A 23727-nucleotide genomic window follows, 5' to 3' on the forward strand; every position below is an offset into this window, starting at 1 on the left:
GCAGCGGGAAGGTGAACACAATCAGGCTGTTAGAGGCTGGGTTGTGTCTTTGCACTGACCTATGAATTGTACCGTAAATGAAGAAGCAAGAAGAGGAACCAATGAGAACCTGCCAACGTATTCTATTGTATTGCTTATCCCAGTATGGGTATATATGTGAGTGCTCTGAAACAAGATGCCAGTCTGCGGTGTTCCTGTTATGCTGTTCGACAGAGGTCTCATTATTGATGCAGGTATCTGGTCCCAGAGCGCATGCGTATGTATTGACTGTACCTTATGACCTAATGTTTGTACAATTTATTTTGCGCTCATTGTTAGATCATAGCGTGGTAACATCTGTACTTTTACCTGAATAATAATCTTTAGCGCGTTGGACCACTATTCAACTGTCTTAGAGTTTTATTAATGGTATAATTAAACACAGCGCTAATTAGCAACATCTTGTGGTTTTAGAAGGTATAGGCAGGTTTTGTCTTAGAGGTTGTAGGCAGGTGAATCTTAGAGGTTTATAGGCAGGAATGTACTAAAGGTTTATTTACAATTCAACAGTGTATTGTCCTCTGCCCCCCTCCTCATGCTTTTGTGTATTGTTCTCGGCACCCATCCCCATGCTTTGTGTATTGTTCTTTGAAACACTCCCTATGTTTTGTATTGTGCCCTCCGCCATGTAGAAAATATACCTTTGCATGCGTCGCTCCGTGGTATCCTGCCGATCCAGGCTCTGCCACTGCAGAGTCTGTACTGTACTGATGGCAGTGTCATCAAATGATGTACCCGCCGGTGCATGTGATCCAGGTGGCGGCTGCCAGGCAGTGCTACTTGAGGCACTGACAGTAGGAGGGATAGGATCAGATCACCCCGAGGGCCCGTGTTACCAGCTGGATACAGTGTCACAATCGCCCTGCAGGCGGTAGGTGCTTAAGTGGCCAGTGTGTAAGGTGGAACGGCGTACTGGTTTGTACCACCTTAATTAAACCACTGCTATCCTTTGGGCCTATTTTCCATAAAGGGCCTGGAGCTGTAGCTCCACCCACCCCATGGTTAATCCGGCCCTGCTAACAGTGGGTGGCTAGGTAAAAGCAGGCGTGTCAGGACCATGCATAAATTAGCCATTGCGATCTCCTTCACAGCATGAGAGCTACCGGTGTGTCAGTTTGAGACAGGTCAGTCCTCATTCAGAAGCTGCGTCGCTGCCCGATATGTGTCATCCCTATGCTCCAGTAAGCTTTGGAAGACCTCAACTTTTCGCTAATACAATCCGTAAAAGATCGCAGTTGCGATTGCATTAGCGTAAATCTTGGAATCAGGCCCTATGTGTACTCTATATAAATAACTGTTAATAAACACATATATATATTTATATATATATATATATATATACACACAAGTTCTGCACTCTCATCATACGAGGTAGTCAACTTCGGGGTGCTTCCAATGGCTGTGCAAGCCACATAAATATGCTAAAATATCCTCAGGAGGAAGGATGCACTCTCCTTTCTTACAAAAACATCAATTTATTACCATTTTGAAAATAATGTTTGGGTATGCAAATGACCCAAATAGCATAAACAAGTCGCGGTTGGTCGATGTTTCGGTTCTTGCTTGAACCTTTATCAAGACCTCAATATTCAGATTCAATAGGTGACAACAGTGCACAATACATGATGATCTAAAAAAATTAACAAAGAAAAACCTGCACAGGTGATGGGATACTGCATCAATTTACACCATCTTGGTAGTACATAAAAAGTCCATGCTGGAAAACCTTCGCCCAGTAACAGGAGGTGCAGCATCAAGTCCAGCCTGGCCGTCTTTGGTGGAGAGCCGCTGCCGCAAGATGTGCATCTTGCGGCAGCGGCTCTCCACCACAGACGGCCTGTGCAGGTTTTCTTTGTTCATTTTTTTAGATCATCATGTATTGTGCACTGTTGTCACCTATTGAATCTCAATATTGAGGTCTTGATAAAGGTTCAAGCAAGAACCGAAACGTCGACCGACTGCAACCGACCGCAAACTGTTTATGCTGTTTGGGTCATTTGCATACCCAAACATTATGTTCAAAATGGCAATAAATTTTCATTTTTTGTAAGAAAGGAGAGTGCATCCTTCCTCCTGAGGATATTTTAGCATATATATATATATATATAATCAGGTGATTGAAAATGCCATGAAATATGAGTCACATGACTGTCCTGTTCTTCAAATCATTGGAGAAAGAAACAGTCACAGATTTAGCATTTATGAGTTGGTGGCATACTCAAGTTTGCAGCTGCAGCTCCCTGCCCTTTGGTCACATGTGGTTGGGACATGACTGGAGGCGTGACTTTACTGTGAGTACCAAAAAAGTAATAATTTATATAGGTAAACATGCTAATATAACTCCATATTGTTAAAGGTTTGTTTTTTACTGTAAACTCTATGTAGGATGGAAAGATGTTTATATATTTAGTAGAGGAAAATCCAAAAGTCTATTTTGCCGTAGCAATAAAATATATATGGTTTATTATATTTTGTTCAGTATATGTTTCTGATCACTTCCTTTCAAATAAAGAAAAATGAAGCCTTTCTACAGTAAGCATATTTCCCACGAAACAGAAACATAAGTCGTTTGGCTAGAACGCATAGATGAACAACCTGTTGCACAGCAGAGAGAGACTGTCTCGGGTATAGCCTTGAGCGTACGGAAGAATTTAAAGGAGCCTTAGGAATAGCTGTCACTTCTCTTATCCTATCTGTCTCTAGCTCTGTCTGAGAGAAATGGACTTGTTTCTTTATGGCTGTCATTGGCTGCATCAAAGCCTCCAAGTAATAATGCGTCACACTCATCTTGCTGGGGGCACCTGTCACTCATGATCGAAGATTAGACTTTCAACCCTTTGATGTGTTCCTTTTGCTCTCTCACAACTCTGGAGTTTACATGTGGTGCACAGAAAATATGGGTTAATTTGTAGTGTCAGAAGGCATAGGAAACATATCTCTAATTTAATCTGAAGCATACACTTAAAAAATATATTTTAAAAAGTGGCAGGAGAACCTAAATAACACAGTCCATATGGACAATCTTAGATTTAGAAGACAAATTTAATTAGAACACAAAGGTTCCGCAGCGCCTTACACAGTACATAAATGAGCACACAAGAAAAACAGTAAATAGTAATACAAAACAATGCAGGACAAGGTTATAAACTCAGCTGCAAAACACAAGCAGCAGGACATGAGCAACCAGGTGTTAGGTGCCGTTGTGGGGAGTTAGGAGTAAATTATACTATAAGTAGGGGGAGGAGTAGCACGTGAGAATGAGGGCCCTGCTCGTGAGAGATTACATTCTAAAGGGGAAGGGCAGACAGACAGGGGTGACACAGAGGGGTAGATAGTGAGGAAGGAGCATGGAGCAGTGGGTTAGGACATGTGCTGCGGAATGTGTGTGTATAAGATGACCTGATGTTATGTAAAAATTAAGTCCTTCATACATCTCTCTATGACAGAAAATAGATTGTTTGTGTTATTTAAATGAGAGATGTACAAAATAAAGTAGTAGCACTTTAATTGTTGTGTGTTACATTTTAGCATCTATATACAGCCTGACAAAAAATGCAGCTATTATAGGACTGTCCCGCCATCCTAATACAGTAGTGCATCTTACATGCTAGACCCACTCACAAATGGGTGCAGCCATATATGATGTGGTCCCACAGGATGTTGCAGTACCCGGGCCCAGAATTTCTCTTGGCAGCCCTGGAGGTGACAGACAGAACCAGGAGGGAATGGGGCTTAGTGGTGGGGTAACAAGGCCATAGAGGGAGGGAGGTGGTTGAGAGTGGAGGGACAGGAAAAGTGGGGGAAAGAAGCAGAGGGTTGGAAGCAGACTGATGAGAGACAAAAAAGGGGTAACAGCAAGTGGAGGAGACAAGAGGGGGAGGAGAGAGATGGATAAAGTAGAGGATTATGTGGACATAGAATATGGGGGTTGTGTGAAGTAAGGGTGTTCATGCTGTGGACAAGGTAATAATTGAGATGTAAACTGGAGTGGAGGCTGTGAGATATAGAGACAGTGTTGATTAAAGTTGTTAAATGTTCAAAAATACATGTAAAGAACAGTGCTGCTAATGTATGAGCGCAGCTCCAGAAGTGATATATAAAGGAGAGATGTGTGAGTAGTGGGTGCAGGAATTAGTTATATAACACCAGGTACATGAAGAAGGCACTACACAAAACAATAGCAACATACTTCACGGGTAAAGAACTGTTACCATACCTGCACTTTATGACCTGTGTGAGGAACCTAGCTGCAGTGTGTACCATCCTTCCCCCTATTACTTGCTTTCCTCTTATCAGAGCATTATAAACAATATGGGTCAATTCAGTTAGCCACCTGCGTGGCAAAGTGCTATTGCAACAGCATGAAATCAACTGCACTGGAACCCCATCTTGCCCCCTTCTCATCCCCAGGGCCGCCAAGAGCCAAGGCGGGCCCCGGTAATAGGGGGCGTGGCCTAATCTCGGGATGCGTGGCCACGCCCCCTTGTCGAAAAAACCCTAAATAAAAAAAAATTGCAGCGCCGCAAAGCGGCACTGCGCGCCGGGGAGGGGGGCACTCTGAGCCCCCGCAGCCCGGCGCAAAGCCAGGGGGGGCGAGATCAGTGTGATGGCTCCCCGCACAGGCATAGGAGACTGCTGTGGCTGCTGCTCAGCAGCCACGAGCAGTCTCCCACTGCAGCTCAGCACACGCTGTGTGCTGGGCTGCTGTGAGGGAGGGGGGGCAGTGTCGGACCCGGGCCCCCGCCGGGCCCCTCAGGAAGCCCGGGCCCGGGTAATCTGTACCCGCTCCACCCCCCTCTCGGCGCCCCTGCTCATCCCCATCTCACCACGGATTCGCAGATTCTTGTATGCAGTCCTATGGGACTACGAATAAAAATCAGCGAGTCCAGGGATACCATAAATATGGCATATTGCTTACTTGCAGCTAATTGATTTATCCTTATGTATCCTGTCTGTTTTTCATATCATTTATGGTTTTGTTATTAACTATAAACTCTGTTTTCATTAATTTATTATTCATTTGATATGTCTTTGACACATCAATGGCTGTGCACTTTTGTGGAGTGTCCTGGGGAACCAAAATTCAATAAAGGGGTGTAATATTAGTAATGTGTTCAAAAGTGTGTGTTATTTAACCACTTGCCTGGCATGGTCACATGGGATGTAACCGCAGCCAGCTGGGCTTCCACTGACCCAGTTCACTTAAGTGGCTGCCTAGAGGCTTACACAACCGACGAGTGACCGCAGGACTGCTGACTGTAAACAAGGCAGATCTGAGAAGTGGCAGCCCTTCCACTACTAGAACTAGCTGGAGTGAGGCTGCAGCAGATGGTACTTGCACAGAAGTAATGGACAAGTTACACTAGTAGCGGCAATGGTGTAAAGCTGGCCACAGACATAGCGATGTGTTCGCGATTCGGTTGCAGGATGACTGGACTGAAGACTATAATGCGGCTTTAACTGCAGGTTGCGGCGACAGGTCTGTGGATAGTAGTGCGGCCTAAGCCACGGACTGAGGTTCAATAGAGCAAGCACTATAATGTGGCGGGCCACTGGCTGAAGTAACAGACTTAGGTTCAAGGTGCGGCCTTGAGGGCCGAGGTGCGACAAGACACCAACTGAGGTATGGCCGACAGAAGATCACAGCTGCGGCCTAAAACACAGGCTGGAGGCAGCGAAGTAGAGAACACTGCTGGCTTGAAGCGGCTGAACACAGATGGATGCGGCTTAGACTAGGCTAGGCCACGGCTGCAGAAGTCGCTGCTCCGGATGGTACCAATAGCAAGGACGTGAGCAGGTAACACAACACCAGAAACCAGGATGACTTTTGTTCAGGAAAAGCACTACTGAACGCAGGACTGCAGAACTAGGTGAGACCGGCTAAACTCAGGCTTCTGAGCATAGGAGCAAACACATACTCGGAAAGTCAGACAATATCATCAGCAATAAGTGTATTGCTGGCTGTAACTTATCAGAAGCAGGAACCAATCAGCGCAATCTCTGCAGAGACCCTTCCTAAGCACAGGATGGTATGCAGCTGAGCTCTGCACACAAATTGACAGGCAGGAATGCAGCAATAAGCCACACACAGACACAGACAGAATTCCAGCTGCCGCCAACAGCCAGAACTGGAATCAATGCATGATGCAGTGTCCCAGTAATCTAATATGGCCAGTGCCTTGCCTCCAAGAAGATCCACTGCCGAGGTTCATATTGTCTCCGGTGCTACAAGACATTTCAGTTTTAATAAAGAGTGGTGCACTACATTGAACACGTGTGATCATATGACAATCAAAGGAATTGGAAATTAAGTACTTGCCTAATTGCAAGAGGTGTGGCAATGCCCCCTTCGAAAAAAAAAAACCCTGCACTGAGGAGGGTGATACTGTGAGCCTCGCAGGCAGGCGCAAATCCAGGGGGAGGGTACAATTAGTGTAATCGCTCCCCCCACAGACAGAGGAGAGGCGACTGCAGCTGCTACTCAGCGGCAGCAGTCTCCCTGGTCCCACTGCAGCCCAGCACAAAGCAGCATTTGCTGGGCTGCAGACGTGTAAGAATAAGGGGGTGGCATCAGACCCGGGTCATTGTCTGGCCCTTCCAACAAGCCCAGTCCCAAGTAATTAGTACCCGCCCCCTCTGTCAGCACCCCTGGGGTCCATCACTACCCACTTGAAAATTGTATACTAAAAGCATCCTAGAGCAAAGAGGCTACAGAGTCCATGCATTGTATGGAACAAAAGAGGGAATGTGATAGGTACAGGTTACCGGTGCTATCAATTATAGGTCCTTGACACACAACAGTGTTATGTGATTATGACATCTGATCTACAATCTATAGAACTCTGGCACAGAATATAACAGTGTACAGAAACTTCTGATGGGATTGTTACAGGAATATCAGTGACTGATACAGAAAAGCCCATGTGTGAAAGCTGTATTGCAAGCAATCAAAACCGTTGTCCATTTCCAAAGTCAGCAAGCTGAGCTGAGGCACCGCTGGAACTCGTGCATACAGATATGTGTGGTCCGATGGAAGTTAAATCAATAAGTGGATACACATACTTTATAACATGCATTGATAATTTTACAAGAATAACACACTTTTATTTTATCAAAGAGTGAAGTGATGAACAAGGTTGCAGACTATAAGAAATTAGTAGAGACACAAACAAGTCACAAATTAATCAGCAGATAAACAGATGTCTGCCATAGGACAAAGAAATTAATGTACAGTGTAATATAAAGGTATTTTATTTTCTTGCTGTAATTGTGCCTCTGAAATACTAGATGATTATTTTAATTGGCTGCTGGCACTATTTCTTCTTGTCTTCACTACAGCTCAGGATGGCCGGTCATTCTTTCTATGTGGCTGCTCTTCGCTCTGTGCTCTCCTGGTGTAGAAACGGCACAACGTCTCATACATTCCACACTGCATTGCTGGAGCAGGAGGAAGAGACCTGCTATGCGGAAAGCTTGGTGCCCCCTTGCTTATCATCCATCTCTGACAGTGCTTTTACTAGCAGGTGGGCAGCGCCATTATGGGCTAGGTAGCATGACCCTAGCCCATAATACCTCCAAAGCATTGTGCCCTGGTTAATGGCACTGGTCACACTGCCCACACTACTTCCCTGCAAAAATACAAATAAAAACCATAAAACAAATAAACAAGGATGGTGGGTCACAGTGATGACATCAGTGCAACTGATTTTACTGTATGGAGAACAAGGGAAGAGGTCCCAGCCCATGAAGTCTTAAGGGGCCTATCCACTAGCAGACATGAAAATGACTGCACGATTACAATGTCGTTTGTCAGTCTGTGATGAGCCTGCACTGAACGAGCAGTCGTTCAGTACAGGCAGACAGGGAGTGGCTCAAGCAGAATTAGAAATGATTGGGCAGTTCTCCCTCCTGTTTACCAATACTCATCACATATATAGCGATATTCATACTTTTATTATATTTTCTTTTTAGATTGAGTACGACTCCTTCTTTTACTTTATTTTACTTTACACATTGCAATAGTTTATCATAATTTACAGCAACCTATATGATTGTTATAGGGCTGTGGTGTGCACTTAGTGCCTTTTCTTTTCATATGCAATTCCAGTAAGGGTTGGTAGTGCCCTTGACACACTAAGCAGCTACCACTGTAGCCCAACTATAACAGTTTAGTGCATCCCCTTCCAACTTTTTCTACTATTGTCCTTTTTTATACTATTCATTGAACCCTCAGTCAATCCGTGACGATGCTCATTGGTTTTCAAACCGCTGCTTTGTAAATTTACCTCTAGGATTTCTGTTACCCAATGTATTTCAAGAATTGTGGCACTTGATTGGGTGTCATAGTCCATCAAATAGATTAAATATTAAGCTGGGAACATGGCACTCCTGTACAGTTGTATGACAGATCATAACATTTGTGTCTTGTTGGTGAGATATTGTAAGAGTGTGTACATACCCACCATTTCATTTATCTCAAGAAAACCGGTCTCATCTGCTGATCTGGTTTTATGGAAGTCCTAAAAATTATGAGACTTGATGGTACAATGTCGAACAAACTGCTGGTGCTGCTCCTCCAGGTGCAATCTTTTAGCAAATAATTTCAATAGATGAGGATCACAGATTGCATGATATATAGTAACAGCAGGGCCGTAGCTAGGGTAGTGCGACCAGTGCCATCGCACGGGGCACCACAGGTCAGGGGGCGCTGTTTGGGCCTGTCAAATTTCTGTTTATTATCATTCTCACTTGTAGCTTCCTCTTATTTCATCTCCAGAATCTCCTGGCCTCTCCTATGTCTTCCCTGGCCCTTCCCCATGAAGCCATGGCCCTTTTTTGGGTGCATTATGTCTCTTTGAAAAATGAGGGGGGCGCCAATGCTCTTTCTGGCACAGGGCACCAAAAAGTCTAGTTACGGCTCTGAGTAACAGTATGTACACATGAACCTTCATGTTCATAAAGATATTCAATTGTAAATGTGTAAGTATAAGAAGAACCGTTTCTCAAACATAATTGTAAAAGTGTATTCCTAGCTTAAGAATACAAAAACAGTTCCACATCTGGTCACATCAATGTTTATTAAAATGTTCTCCATTTCTCTCCATTTTCTCCTTTAGATAATAACCTTTCTATCTGCTGCTTGGCTACGGGCGCTGGGCTACAAAGCTGCTAAGAAGAACACAATGGACATTTGGCCCTCTGACAAGTATTTCCGAAAAATATAACTGAAGTTTGCCTAGAGCTGAAGGCTCATAAACCTCCAGTAAGGGACAGAATGAGTTAATAGTTGGGGGGGGGGGGGGGGGGTGGAGCCTTTGTTTGATGGACAGCACAGGTGACTAGAAGGATTGGTGGGCATTAGCTTTGGGGTGGGGTTTAGAGGAGTTTTAGGTCAGTTGGTTGTATAATCCTGCCTCTTTCCTTAAAGCCCTATAGGGATGCCAGGCTCTGTCCAGTACGCTTGGCCACGTCATATATGGGCTGCCACCCTTCTCTGCCTGGTGCATTGTTGTTGCATGCAGATGGTTCGCCTTTGACGAAATTTCAGTTTAGGTCGGTCTTTCAACGCTGCATCCGTCACCTCGGGCTGTCGCGAGCCGATTATGGCACCCATTCTTTTAGAATTGGTTGCTCAACATTTGCTGCCTCCTCTGGTCTGTCGGTACAGGAAATCAAGACTTTGGGAACATGGAAGTCCGATACCTACAGGAGATACATTCGACTGGAGAATTGATTATCTGTGTAACATTGCTTGTATTGATGTTTTGACTTGGGAGCTACGGCCAGTCGTCACTGTGTCGGTGGGACTCTCGAGGGATTTTGCCCTGTTTTTTTGCCCTGCTGTGGACAACGATTGATTTAAAAAAAAAAAATTATAAACATACTGGATAATCAATATACAGAATATACGTATATTCAAATTACAAAAGATCCTGCAGGTTTTTTTGTAAGGTTTTTACCTTGGGTCAAGTCTTCCTTCCCCCCTCTTTCCTTCCCCCTCCTTAGAGCAGTTAAGAAGTGTCACACTTTACTCACCTATTCTTTCTGTATATTGCAGGTGGTTTCCTGGATGATAGGCCCATATGGTTTTTTGGATATTCCTTTGTGTATTGGGCTGCTCAATTCCATTTTGCCTCTGATGAATATGTTTTCTCTCAGTGGGACATGGTCAGGTGGTTTGGTTTTCGGGTAATGTTATGGGAGAGATTCTTACCTAGGCTACGTAGTGCAGTAGAACAATTTGGTGTCCTCCTTGTCTTAGTGGTGCATCTTGGGGGTAATCATTTATGCCAAAGGACATCCTTGGATTTGCGTCACTCCATTGTGTGTGACCTTCAAGAAGTGGTGCAGTTCTGACCGGAGTGTGTGGTGGTTTGGTCCTCTACCGTTGCTCATTTGTTTTGGCATTGTAGATTGAGCAGGACAGTCATTGATCGCTCTAGGAAGAAAGTGAATTGGTGGGTGGCTAGACATGTGTTGGAAATGGGTGGGTTGGTGGTGCATCATCTCTTAATCCGTGTACAGGATGCCCACCTTTTCCGTAGGGATGGGGTTCACCTCACTGGCTTGAGGACCTTTTTTCGGTGTTAGCGTTGGTGCCTGTCTAGTTAGATATGGTGGTGAGCATGGTTCTTGTGGAGAACCATGCGTGGTGGGAAAGAATGGCAACTTGGCAGCCAGCTTGCTGCAGTATGGGGGTGCACTCCCCTTCAATGCACTGCTTAGGCTAATTTCACCCTACTGGGGTCAGCAGCACCTCTCAACCGAATGGGCCTGATTAGGGCATTGGCATGTGTGTTGGATACCTCCCCACTTGCTTCAAAAGGGATAATTGGCCCTTGCAAGTTGTAATTTCACATTTGCCTTTGACAAAGAGATAGTTGGCCCTCACAATTTGTGACATCATTTGCCTAAGTCAAGTGGTTGCAATATGCTGCCGTTCTTTCTTCTGCCATCAAACTTCTGTTGTATTAAATAAAGCTGACCATTAATTTTTGAACCGCACATTTGGTCTCATGTCTTCATTTTAGTTAAGTTATATAGTATTAAGATTCTCGGTTATGGTTCATCTGTAATCTGATGATAGAGAGTTTAATAAAAACAATAGGTTTGTCATCTGTGAAGTTATGAAATATGCTTTATTTCCTAGGACTATTCCTGGATGTAAATTTGTGACCAGGCAAGTGCAGGTATTAGCACTGGAAGATGGTGTCTGGACATTGGCATTGCGGTGTATGCATTAGCTATGGGGCCTGGAGATGAGCTGTAGTCTTCAGCGACCACACTGCATACAATATTAGTGATTCCTCCAATCTCTTTACCCACCCACTGTCATTCTGACAACTTCAGTGAATGCAAAACAGGGCTTTATTGTGTATGCGGAGGGTTCAGAAGAACAGAATAATAGGCACCAGAGTATGGACTTTATCGCCTAGCACCAGTTGCTGAATCTCACCCCCTTATCCGGAGGCAAGATGTCCTCCTCCATATAGTGCTATGCCTCATTGTCTCCATATGAGTAATATTGCAGGGCAATTTCATGGAAATTGAGTTTCTTGGTGAAACAGCTCTTAATGCATGAGTTTGAACTAAATTTTGAATGCATAATTCTACAGAATGCCATTCCACACTGTGGGCCTGATTCAGTACTGGTTGCAACTGCGATTGTAAAAGCAATTACACACGCAGTCTGACTGTTAAGATATGCTAATCCTCTGCGATCGCTATGCTGTCGCAGTACAGCATAAAGATGCCCACCTTACCTTACACACATCTGTAATACTTTGCAAGTCTGCAAAACCATCGGTAACATCGAGTACAATCGCAGCCTCGCGCAAACTTGCACACACTTCGACCTTACTCAGGAATTGATAACCTTGTGACATGCAGTGAGTACTCAAGCTGCGTTTGGCATAGCAGTGACTAATTTATGCATGCCCCTGCGACGGAGTTCAAATGCACTGGCATGCCTGCATTTCATGACCATCCCCCCATCACCACCCCCAAACAGTACTTCCTGTCAATGACTCTGTGAGTCCTGATTGCAGTGGAGTGTTCCCGTGCACGCACTGCGATGCATATGCAAGCACAGAACGCAACAATTGTCCGATTACATGTGTAATCGCCATTGTGATCCTTGCTGAATCAGGCCCTGTATTTGTAAATTCGCATTTCGTGGAATAGTCTATAACTAAAGTAGGGATAATGATGACCAATTCATTTTACTATGTGGTATGGCTAGGGCAGAACTGAAATTCAAACAAGAGGCTAATGCAGAGTGACTACTATCAGGCCCAGCAATAGGGGGGGACTAAGGGGACACCTGTACTGGTGTACTGGGCCCTGAGGTCCAGATGGGCCCCGAGGACCAGACAGGCATAAAACGGGGCCGTGAACGCTGTTCCAGCAGGCGGGCTCCATAGGGCCGCCCAGCCCCAGCTCCGTCCTTTGTAGCCTGGCCTGGGCAGCGTTGGGCTCTTTCAGGTGGCTCAGCGGCAGCCCAAGCCTAATCTTTAAGTAACATGGCGGCGTGAAGTCATAGGTCACATCGCCGCTCGTCAGGCAAGCTGCGGTGTGGAGGGGATGAGAGGGAAATAGGGGCTGTGATAGGGGAAGATGATGGGACTTGGATACAGAAGAAGGTGAAGAGGGCATTGGAAGCTGATAGGGGCAGTGGAAGGTGATTGAGGCTGGAGGTAGAAAGTGACATGGGCAGGGGGCAGAGGAAGGTAAAGGGGGCTGGAGGTAGAAGGTGACAAGGGCTGGGGGCAGAGGAAGGTGTTGGGGGCTGGAGGTAGAAGGTGACATGGGCTGGGGCAGGGGAAGGTGATGGGGGCTGGAGGTAGAAGGTGATGGACTGGGGGCAGAGGAAGGTGATGTAGGCTGGAGGTAGAAGGTGACATGGGCTGGGGCAGAGGAATGTGATGGGGACTGGAGGTAGGTGACATGGGCTGGGGACAGAGGAAGGTGATGATGGGTGCAGAAGGTGACATGGGCTGGGGGAAGAAGAAGAAGAAGAAGAAGGGGGCTGGGGGCATAAGGTGACATTGGCTGGGGAAGAAAAAGGTGAAGGGGGCTGGGGCAGAAGGTGATATGGGCTGGGGCATAGGAAGGTGATGGAGGCTGGAGGTAGAAGGTGACATGGGCTGGGAGCAGAGGAAGGTGATGGGGGCAGATGGTGACATGGGCTGGGGGCAGAGGAAGGTGAAGGGGGCTGCGGGCAGAAAGTGATATGTGCTGGGGCAGAGGAAGGTGATGGGGCTGGGGATAGAAGAAGATGAAGGGGCAGAGCAAGGTGATGGGGGCTGGAGGCAGAAGGTGACATGGGCTGGGACAGAAGGTGACATGGACTGGGGGCAGAGGAAGGTGAAGGGGGCTGGGGGTAAAAGGTGACATGGTCTGTGGGCAGAGGAATATGACGGGGGCTGGGGACAGTGGAAGGTGATGGGGGTTCTTGGCTGATGATGGCGATGAGAGGCTGACTTTAAGGAAGGTGGTGAGGGACTGAGAATGGGTGGCTGCAGACACCTTCCCTCCTACCCCTGAGGCATCCACAGCGCTGTCATCAAGAAAACCTTGCAATAACAGTAGACAAGAACTACAACCTGCATCATCAGTGAAAGAGAGACAGTGTGGAAAGTCATAGTGTGTTTTTACATTATTTAAAGGCTGGCATATCTTTCAGTTAACATTCTCATGCTTCACATATCACACATGCAGGGGAGGGATGTGCGGGATCGGGGGTGGTGGTGAGAAGGTAGGGTCCCTGGTACATCAGTGTACTGAGCCCCGATATTTCTGTTGCTGGCCCCGACTACTACACCAATTTACTTGCTAACAATGCAAAGGCGTGCACATCTTGAAATGCATATGTGTGAAAATACACCCATTATCTTACACCCTTAACTTCTTACCTGTCATGGTCACATCAGATGTGACCACATCAAGCTGGTCTTTCCTTGACACAGTCGCATCTGATATAACCTTGTGAGAAATGACCTCCAGGCGGCTGCTGGAAGGAAATCTTTTGACAGCCTTCAGGCTCAAAGTGCCTGACCAGCCCCACTTCTCCAGCAGCTCTGGGTCCAGTCTCCTCCTTCTCTGCCTGACCATGACTGCAGGAAGAGAAGCTTCCTGCAACCCAAACTCATATGGGTCACTAAATATGCAGCTCCCCACAGCCACCATTATTGGTGATCTTAACAGTATTGCTCATCTGTGGCTGCAGGAAGAGACTCTCACTGCAGCTGCTCCTCCTCTAAAGGTGAGTACACACCTGACAGATATATCTGCAGATGGAGTGATCTGCAGATATATCTGTAGATGATGGTCCTTCATACACACTAAATGACCATCATCTATCCGGCAGCCATGGATCCCATCAGGGGGTGGCTGTCGCTGCATGTGTATGGGCCGCCGTACCGCCGTACACACTTGCCGATGGACAGTGTGATATGCCAATATGTCTGTGAACAACGTCATTCACAGACGGGAATGGTATGAAATCGGTATGTTGAGGTGTAAATGATGCGAGACATGTATGTGGAGGTGTAAATGATGTAGGAAAGATATGTAGAGGTGTAATTGATGTACAGGTATGTGGAGGTATAGATGAGGTAGGACAGGTATGTGGAGGTGTAAGTGATGTAGGACAGGTATATGGAGATGTAAATGATGTGGTACAGGTATGTGGAGGTGTAAATGGTGTAGGACAGCTATGTGGAAGTGTAATAGATGGGGACAGCTATGTGGAGGTGTAAATGATGTGGTACAGGTATGTGAAGGTATAAAAGATGGGGACAGGTATGTTGAGGTGTAAATGATGCGAGACAGGTATGTGGAGGTGTAAATGATGTAGGAAAGGTATGTAGAGGTGTAAATGATGTACAGGTATGTGGAGGTATAGATGAGGTAGGACAGGTATGTGGAGGTGTAAATGATGCGAGACAGGTATGTGGAGGTGTAAATGATGTAGGAAAGGTATGTAGAGGTGTAAATGATGTACAGGTATGTGGAGGTATAGATGAGGTAGGACAGGTATGTGGAGGTGTAAGTGATGTAGGACAGGTATGTGGAGCTGTAAATGATGTGGTACAGGTATGTGGAGGTGTAAATGGTGTAGGACAGGTATGTGGAGGTGTAATAGGGGGACAGCTATGTGGAGGTGTAAATGATGTGGTACAGGTATGTGGAGGTGTAAATGGTGTAGGACAGGTATGTGAAAGTGTAATAGATGGGGGACAGCTATGTGGAGGTGTAAATGATGTGGTACAGGTATGTGGAGGTATAAAAGATGGGGACAGGTATGTTGAGGTGTAAATGATGTGGGACATGTATGTGGAGGTGTAAATGATGTGGGGCAGGTATGTGGAGGTGTAAATGATGTAGGTTAGGTGTGTAGAGGTGTAAATTATTTAGGACAGGTATGTAGAGGTGTAACTGATGTTGTACAGGTATGTGGAGGTGTAAGTGATGTGGCACAGCTATGTGGAGATGTAAATGATTTGGTACAATTATGTGGAGGTGTAAATTGTGTAGGACAGGTATGTGGAGGTGTAAAAGATGGGGGACAGGTATGTGGAGGTGACAGAAAAGAAAAAAAAAAGAATGAGATTCCCTGGTGCACTCTAGGAGTAATACTGAAACTGTTGTGTTATGAATTCATATAGTCTGTTCTAGTGTTTAAAATATAACCTTTATTATTAATTAATTTATAAAATTTACCAGTATAGTGTTGTAATTTTTGATTGGCAAAAATCTGTTTCTCAACCACCATGTGTGTTTATTATTTTTCAATACCTATCTTGGTCATGCATAGATTAACCTGTTCTTGTTATTATATTCCATTATATTTATTTGGTTTAAATCAATGTGCTTGCTTGCACTGTATTACTGGCTGAATACCTATACTAGCTTGTTATTTCCAAAAGGTTTGCTGTTCATACAGTTAGATACATTAGTAACATTCAACCTGAAACATTTATGTATGTATCTAAAAGATTGATACTTTGTGTTCACATTCGCTGAAAAGTTCAGCAGACCTACTCTAAAGGGTTTCTGATAATATTACAACAGCTGATTTTAATTCCAAATTTGTTGTTTGTTTGTTTACTTATTTATTTATTTATTTATTTAGAGCAATTATTAATTCACATCCATTCATTGGTTTTATAATTGTGAGATAATCTCACCATAATAAATCAAAATGTGTGAGGATTATATTTATGTTTATCTAAGTTATCGTGTGATATATAATAATCCCTTGCATATAGCCCTTGGAGTTCAAATAATATAAAGTATATGGAGGTATAATTGAATTGGGACAGTTACATGGAGGTGTAAATGATGGGGAACAGGTATGTGTAGGTGGAAATGGTGTAGGACAGGTATGTGGAGGTGTAAATGATGTAGGACAGGTATATAAATGTGTAAATGATGTGGGACAGGTATGTGGAAATATAAATGATGTAGGACAGGTATGTGGAGGTGTAAATGATATAGTATAGGTATGTAGAGGTGTAAATGATGTAGAACAGGTGTGTGGAGGTGTATATTATGTGGGACAGGTATGTGGAGGTGTATATTATGTGGGACAGGTATGTGGAGGTGTAAATTATGTGGGACAGGTATGTGGAGGTGTAAATTATGTGGGACAAGTATGTGGAGGTGTAAATTATGTGGGACAGTATTATGTGGGACAGGTATGTGGTGGTGGTAGAAAAGAAAAAAAAAGAATGAGATTCCCTGGTGCACTCTATGAGTAATATTCAAACTGTTGTAATATGAATTCATATAGGCCCTCATTCAGAGCCGTACGCTCTGAGCAGAGCGCACGCTCTGAATGAGGGCCGGCCTCCATGAAAATGGAGCGTCCTCCTGGACGCTCGTATAGCTGTGGGTCACCACCCACAGGCTATACGAGCGTGCAGTTTGATGGCCGCGATGGTCTTGACCATCGCGACCATCGAACCTGCGAGTCGGAGCCTGCGGTTGAGGTTTTCAACCGCAAGCTCCGGAGTGATTTTGGCTCTATCAGAGCCAAAATCACTCCCACTGACATCACTAGTGATGGCAGTGGGCCGGCTTCTGACGGTAGGCGTTCCCTCAGGAATGCCCCCGTCAGGGAGGCACGCCCCCGGCACGCCTACCAAAGGGGGCGTGCTGTCAATCAACATCGACAGCACGCCCCCTTTGATCAGACACAACGAGCGAAGGACTTTCCTTCGCTCGTCGCGTCTGGCGCATGCGCACGACGGAGCTCCCTCTGTCGTGCGCATGCTCAGTCCAGAACAGCGACCCACTTGCGAGCGGACAGCCGCTGGCGAGTGGGTCTGAATCAGGCCCATAGTCTGTTGTATTGTTTAAAATATAACCTTTATTATTATTTTATTTATAAAAATCACTAGTATAGTTTTGTAATTCTTGCTTGCGAAATATAATAAAATCCAAAAAGAAAGTGAAAAAGAAAATAAAGAAATGTGAATTAAAATAGTATTACACAGACGGTGTAATGGTTAGCATTACTGCCTCACAGCACTGAGATCATGGGTTCGATTCCCACTACGGCCCTAACTGTGCGGAGTTTGTATATTCACCTGTGCTTGCGTGGGTTTCCTCCGGGTACTCCGGTTTCCTCCCACACTCCAAAGATATACTGGTAGGTTAATTGGCTCCCAACAAAAATTATCCCTAGTGTGCATATGTGTGTACATGTGGTAGGGAATATAGATTGTAAGCTCCACTGGGGCAAGGACTGATGTGAATGGCCATATATTCTCTGTAAAGCGCTGCGGAATATGTGTGCGCTACATAAATAACTGATAATAATAATAATAATAATAATAATAATAATAATATGTTTCTCAACCACCATGTGTGTATTTATTATTTTTCAATACCTATCTTGGTCATGCATAAATTAACCTGTTCTTGTTGTTATATTCCACTATATTTATTTGGTTTAAATCAATGTGCTTGCTAGCGCTATATTACTGGCTGAATACCTATACTAGCTTGTTGTTTCCAAAATGATTGCTGTTCATACAATTTGACACATTAGTAACATTCAACCTGAAACATTTATGTATGTATCTAAAAGATTGATACTTCAGCAGACCTACTCTAAAGTGCTTCTGATAATATTACAACAGTTGATTTTAATACCAAATATGTTGTTTGCTTGTTTGTTTATTTATTTATTTATTTATTTAGAGTAATTATTAATTCACATACATTCATTGGTTTTATAATTGTGAGACAATGTCACCGTAATAAATCAAAATGTGTGAGGATTATTTTTATGTTTATCTAAATTATTGTGTGATATATAATAATCACCTGCGTATAGCCCTTGGAGTTCAAATAATATAAAGTATGTGAAGATGTAAATGATGTGGGATAGGTATGTGTAGGTGGAAATGGTGTGAGACAGGTATGTGGAGGTGTAAATGATGTGGTACAGGTATGTGTAGATGGAAATGGTGTGAGACAGGTATGTGGAGGTGTAAATGATGTGGTACAGGTATGTGTAGATGGAAATGGTGTGAGACAGGTATGTGGAGGTGTAAATGATGTGGTACAGGTATGTGTAGATGGAAATGGTGTGAGACAGGTATGTGGAGGTGTACATGATGTGGGATAGGTATGTGAAGGTGTAAATGATGTGGTACAGGTATGTGTAGATGGAAATGGTGTGAGACAGGTATGTGAAGGTGTACATGATGTGGTACAGGTATGTGTAGATGGAAATGGTGTGAGACAGGTATGTGGAGGTGTAAATGATAGGGGACAGGTATGTGAAGGTGTACATGATGTGGGACTGATATGTGGAAATATAAATGATGTAGGACTGGTATGTGGAGGTGTAAGTGATGTAGGACAGGTATGTGGAGGTGTAAGTGATGGGGGACAGGTTGCAGATGAAAGGTAAAAATCCAACTTTTTACAAACACTTAAAATCTACTATACAGACATTTGTCTGTACCCCAAAAAGCTGGAGAGACTTTAACTTGATGAAAAACACTTGCTTGCTATCATTTTTTACCATTACTAGAGTGTAAAAATCAGCGATTGGACACATTTTAAAAACCTCCAGTATTCTTCTTATGGACATTACCAGCCTTCTATGCTGTATGGTCCTCCTTGAAGAAAAATTGCACACCCTTGCCATGACTAATGGAAATTGTAATTTCTAATTGGATCTTGAATATCTCAAGTGCACGCATTTGTCTGATGTCTGCAAATTTCATGAAACAAACTCACATTCACAACCTTGCACCTAATAGGATTGAGCCCATAAATTCAGTTATTATTTATATTAAACTCATGCTTAATAAAGACATAAATTAATCTAAAACAACAAATCTTTATGGGAAAATTGTTAAATAATTAATTTACAATAGAATGGTCCAAAACTGTTAATGGTAAAGTAGGTATTTTGCTGGCATGTGATGTTCCAATAGCATTCCACCATCCTACAGAATGTCACAGAAATCGTCTGAATAGATAAAAATGAAATGGAGAATTGGGGATTACAATTATGTGGGCACTACTACTTACAACTGTGCATTGGTAATACATTCAATGTGCTATGCCATCAATGTTTATTCCAGTTCGTTTATGAGAGGGATTATCTCTACTTTTTAATACTAAGCAACTCCACAGTACCAGTTGTGTTCTGTATCCTAGATATTTTCTTAGCATCTGTTCTTATTCATTATATGATATAGACTAGTTCACAGTACCACAAACTTGTTCTGTATGCCATATGCACTTCTTAGTAGTTATCTTTATTCTTTATGAATAGACTAATGTACAATACTACTATCTTCTTCTGTAAGCCATAAACAGTTATCAGTACCTGGTCTTATTCTGCATGTATAGACCAGTGCTCTTGTTCTCTAAAGTGGCTATGATCATCTGCATCTATTCTATTTTTCCGAAGCTTGCATTAACAGACAGTGATATTCTCTTGTTCTGTCTGCTAAGTCTACCTGTTCTTCTTTCTCACATTGCTGTGTAACTTGAAATTGTTATAAAATATACTTTAAAATATATTAGAGCTGAATTGTGATTTCTAACATCATACATTGGGTCTGTAATGTGCTCTCTGTCTATATAGTTCTCATTATTTGTATAGGCAGCAACATGTTCTTGAATACTGAGTTAAAATGCTATCAATAATGGCATAATGAAACCCTGGATATGTGTTAAATACCTTATTCACAAACAAATATATAAAAAACATTTATTTCAGTATACATTACGTCATAGAGAAAAATTTACCATCTTATTTATTCTGGCCTTTCATAGTACTTCAAAGAGAATAATATTATACACCATTATCTTACTCCTTTTCCAATACCGCTGATGTGTAACAACTGGCTAGCAAGGGGCCACGATGTCCAATAACCGGTGGCCTCTCCCTGAGTGATTTACCTAGAAGTCAAAATGACAGGTTTTAGAGACTCTGTTAAAAGTACAGTAATTTATTTTACATTGCATCCTTTGATGTAGCAGTGGGAGGTGGCATATGTGTGGGTGATGGTCTTTGTCACCCAGGTGTGTCCTTCAAACAATTGATGAGGGACATCCCTAAAGCTTTGACTACAGGTCCTTTGAAGAGCGACAGAGCAGAAACAAGTCAATTACACCTATTGACAGGTGGGACACCATGTGTGTGGGGATCAGAGGTGACCCATCTCCTAGGTGATAGGCGGTAACGTCTTGTCATACAATAGTCAGATGCCAAAATGCACAGGTTCCAAAGAGAAATGCTCTGTAGACACTCTGTTCTTTCTTTATTCATCTTAAACTCTATTTTCTTCACTCTCCCATCTGTTGCATCATTTCTCATTCAATCTCTTGTGATTCCTCAGGAGCAATTTTTGTCTTCTCCCAGCCCAGACTTTCTACAGTGTCTGCTCGGACTATGGCCTGGCAAATCCAGACTCACATTTACTGCAAATACTGTGCCAAGTAAATATCAGGTGTAGGATCCTTGTGTAACATTTTCATATGCATTGCATACATTTACATAATTAAACAAAACTTTCAAGTGATCCCCAGAGTGATCTGTATTTTTTCTATCTTGACTCTTATTTGTAAACAATATATATATATATATATATATATACACACACGCACATGGTCCTGCAATGACAATCCTACTTGGGGCAGCACAGACGGTGTAATAGTTAGCATTACTGCCTCACAGCACAGAGGTCGTGGGTTCGATGCCCACTATGACCCTAACTATTTGGAGTTTGTATATTCTCCCTGTGCTTGCGTGGGTTTCCCCCAGATGCTCCGGTTTCCTCCCACACTCCAAAAATATACTGGTAGGTTAATTGGCTCTCAACAAAAAAAAATTAACCCTAGTGTGTATGTGTGTGAGCACGTGGTAGGAATGGAGTATGGCTAGTTCAGCTGGCTTGTGTAAACTAATTAACATTGGGAAGGTGTAAATGCTGTGTGTAAATATGCTAATGCTGCAGCAGGCATCTTGTGTGAATAGACATCTTTGATCTGGTGCTGCATCCGAGAGCATAGTATTGGATCATCTGCAAAAACATCGACCATCTGAGTAACCCTCAGGTTACACAAGATTGCCGGTGTTTTCACTCTGCTGTGGCCAGAAAATCTGCATCAGAAGACGCAGACCCTGGCATCGACATGCCTACAAGATGGGGATGACACGCCCCCATTTTGTAAAGAGTACTCTGTTGCTGACCTATAATTCAGTAACATTCGGTGAGGTCAGTGGCTGGGGAGGAACATATAGAGATGGGTCTGAGGATCTGATTCAGACCCGGTCGCTAAGAAGCATTCGCTTGTAGCTGGCCGATTTTCGCATTCTTCGCAAGCCTACGCATCGCAGTGTGCGTGCGCAAACCAGTGCAAGAGATCAGGAAGCGGTCGCTCGCCGAGCATAGACAGCCCAGGAGAGTGAGTGACAGGAGAGGCCGTTTTGGGTGGTAACAGGGGCAGGCCACTAGAAACGGGGGAGTGGAAGTGCAAACGCAGGCGTGCCTGAGCATCTTAATGCCGTTTCAGAGGCGTGCATAATTAAGAGGCAGCGTCATACTACACGTCACCTGGTTGTATTTTACACTGAAGTGCTTGCAGTGCTTGCGGTAGGGTATAGTCAACCTCAAGCACTGCATTTGCTTCCGATGGTACCCGATGTACAGATGGTTGCATACACTTCCTGGAGATGATGTGTGCAAGTGGGCATCTTATGACAAGCTGGTGGGCGTCTACATACACAAAGCGATCACACGCCAGGACATAGTGGGCGTGCTTAAGCCTTGCCGTGCGATCACCTGCCATGCCGTCACTTAGCCGAATTTGCATATGCTGGGAGCAAGCGTACACATCTAGCAAGCGGGTCTGAATCGAGCCCTGAGTGCTGGGAGCCTGTCCTACTCCCTACTCACTTTAACTCTCCCCTCACTACACTTAAGCTTCAGTGTCCATTGATTCTCCTACCTACATCACTGTGTCTTCTGTTGCTGCTGGTGACTGAGCTCTGATCTCTAAACACTGCACTATACTTCCTGGTCACATGACACATCCAATGTGTCCATTAGTGCTCAAGGCACACCCTCCCCGTACTCAGAGGCATAACTCTATTAGCTCTCTTTCTGTGCAGCTGACTGTCTGTGGTGTGGCTTCGCCTCCAGCTCTGCAAACAGTGTCTGACTATACAGAAGCGAGGCTGAGCTGCTGCCTCATCTCTCCTCTTCCTGCAGTCCCAGGATAAACGAAGAAGATGTTTATAAGTTTATAAGGCCGTTTGTGGCCTATAGATTGTAAGCTTGCAAGCAGGGCCCTCTTACCTCTATGTCTGTCTGTTATTACCCTGTTTTGTTCTATAAATGTTTCCAATTGTAAAGCGCAACGGAATATGCTGCACTATATAAGAAACTGTTAATAAAAAAATAATAATTATACATATCTTCTTTGTATTATTCTATTTATTATTATAACAAATCTCAGGAGTATAACAGGGGAGGCTCTGCCTCCCCTGCCTACCCTAACTAAAAGTCCCTACTATTATTAAAAAACTTTACTTACTTAGATCCTAAATCTACAACCCTATCATACTGGCATCCAGTGTAGCAGTCCTGAACTTGGGGTAGGTTACCTGTATGCTCTCTGCTTGAATGTTTTGGATGTTGGCAGCCCGGGCTATATTTGAATATAACAATATTAAGAGCACTGTTGGGGCTCTTTAATAGTGCAGTAAACACTTGGGCAAGTCGGAAAAAACTTGTGCATTGTGACCAGTCAGCTACACAAATATCCCCCTCATTCTGCTGCACTTCTACCGTAGCGTCTTCAATATTTAGGTCAGCAACTTCTACTGGAGGAAGGAGGCTTACACATAGCACTCGTGGACACACTGGGGCCCTCATTCAGAGGCGGTTGCAAGAAGCGATCGCTCTCTCTGAATGAGGGCGGTCGCTTCTTTTTTTTCTGTGTGGCCTCCTGGTTGCTAGTTAACCTGTGGGTTACCATCCACAGCTTAGCGACCGACCAGGGTGATGGTCGCGATGGTCAAGACCTTTGCGACCATCAGGGTTTGCGACGAGACCCTAAGGACGGGTCTCGGCAACCGCAAGTTCCAGGGAGCTTCCTGCTCTGAGCAGGAAACTCCCCACTGACATCACTGCTGATGTCAGTGCG

This window comes from Taudactylus pleione, unplaced genomic scaffold (genome assembly GCF_031769625.1).
Source record: "Taudactylus pleione unplaced genomic scaffold, aTauple2 ptg000331l, whole genome shotgun sequence".
NCBI lineage: Eukaryota > Metazoa > Chordata > Amphibia > Anura > Myobatrachidae > Taudactylus > Taudactylus pleione.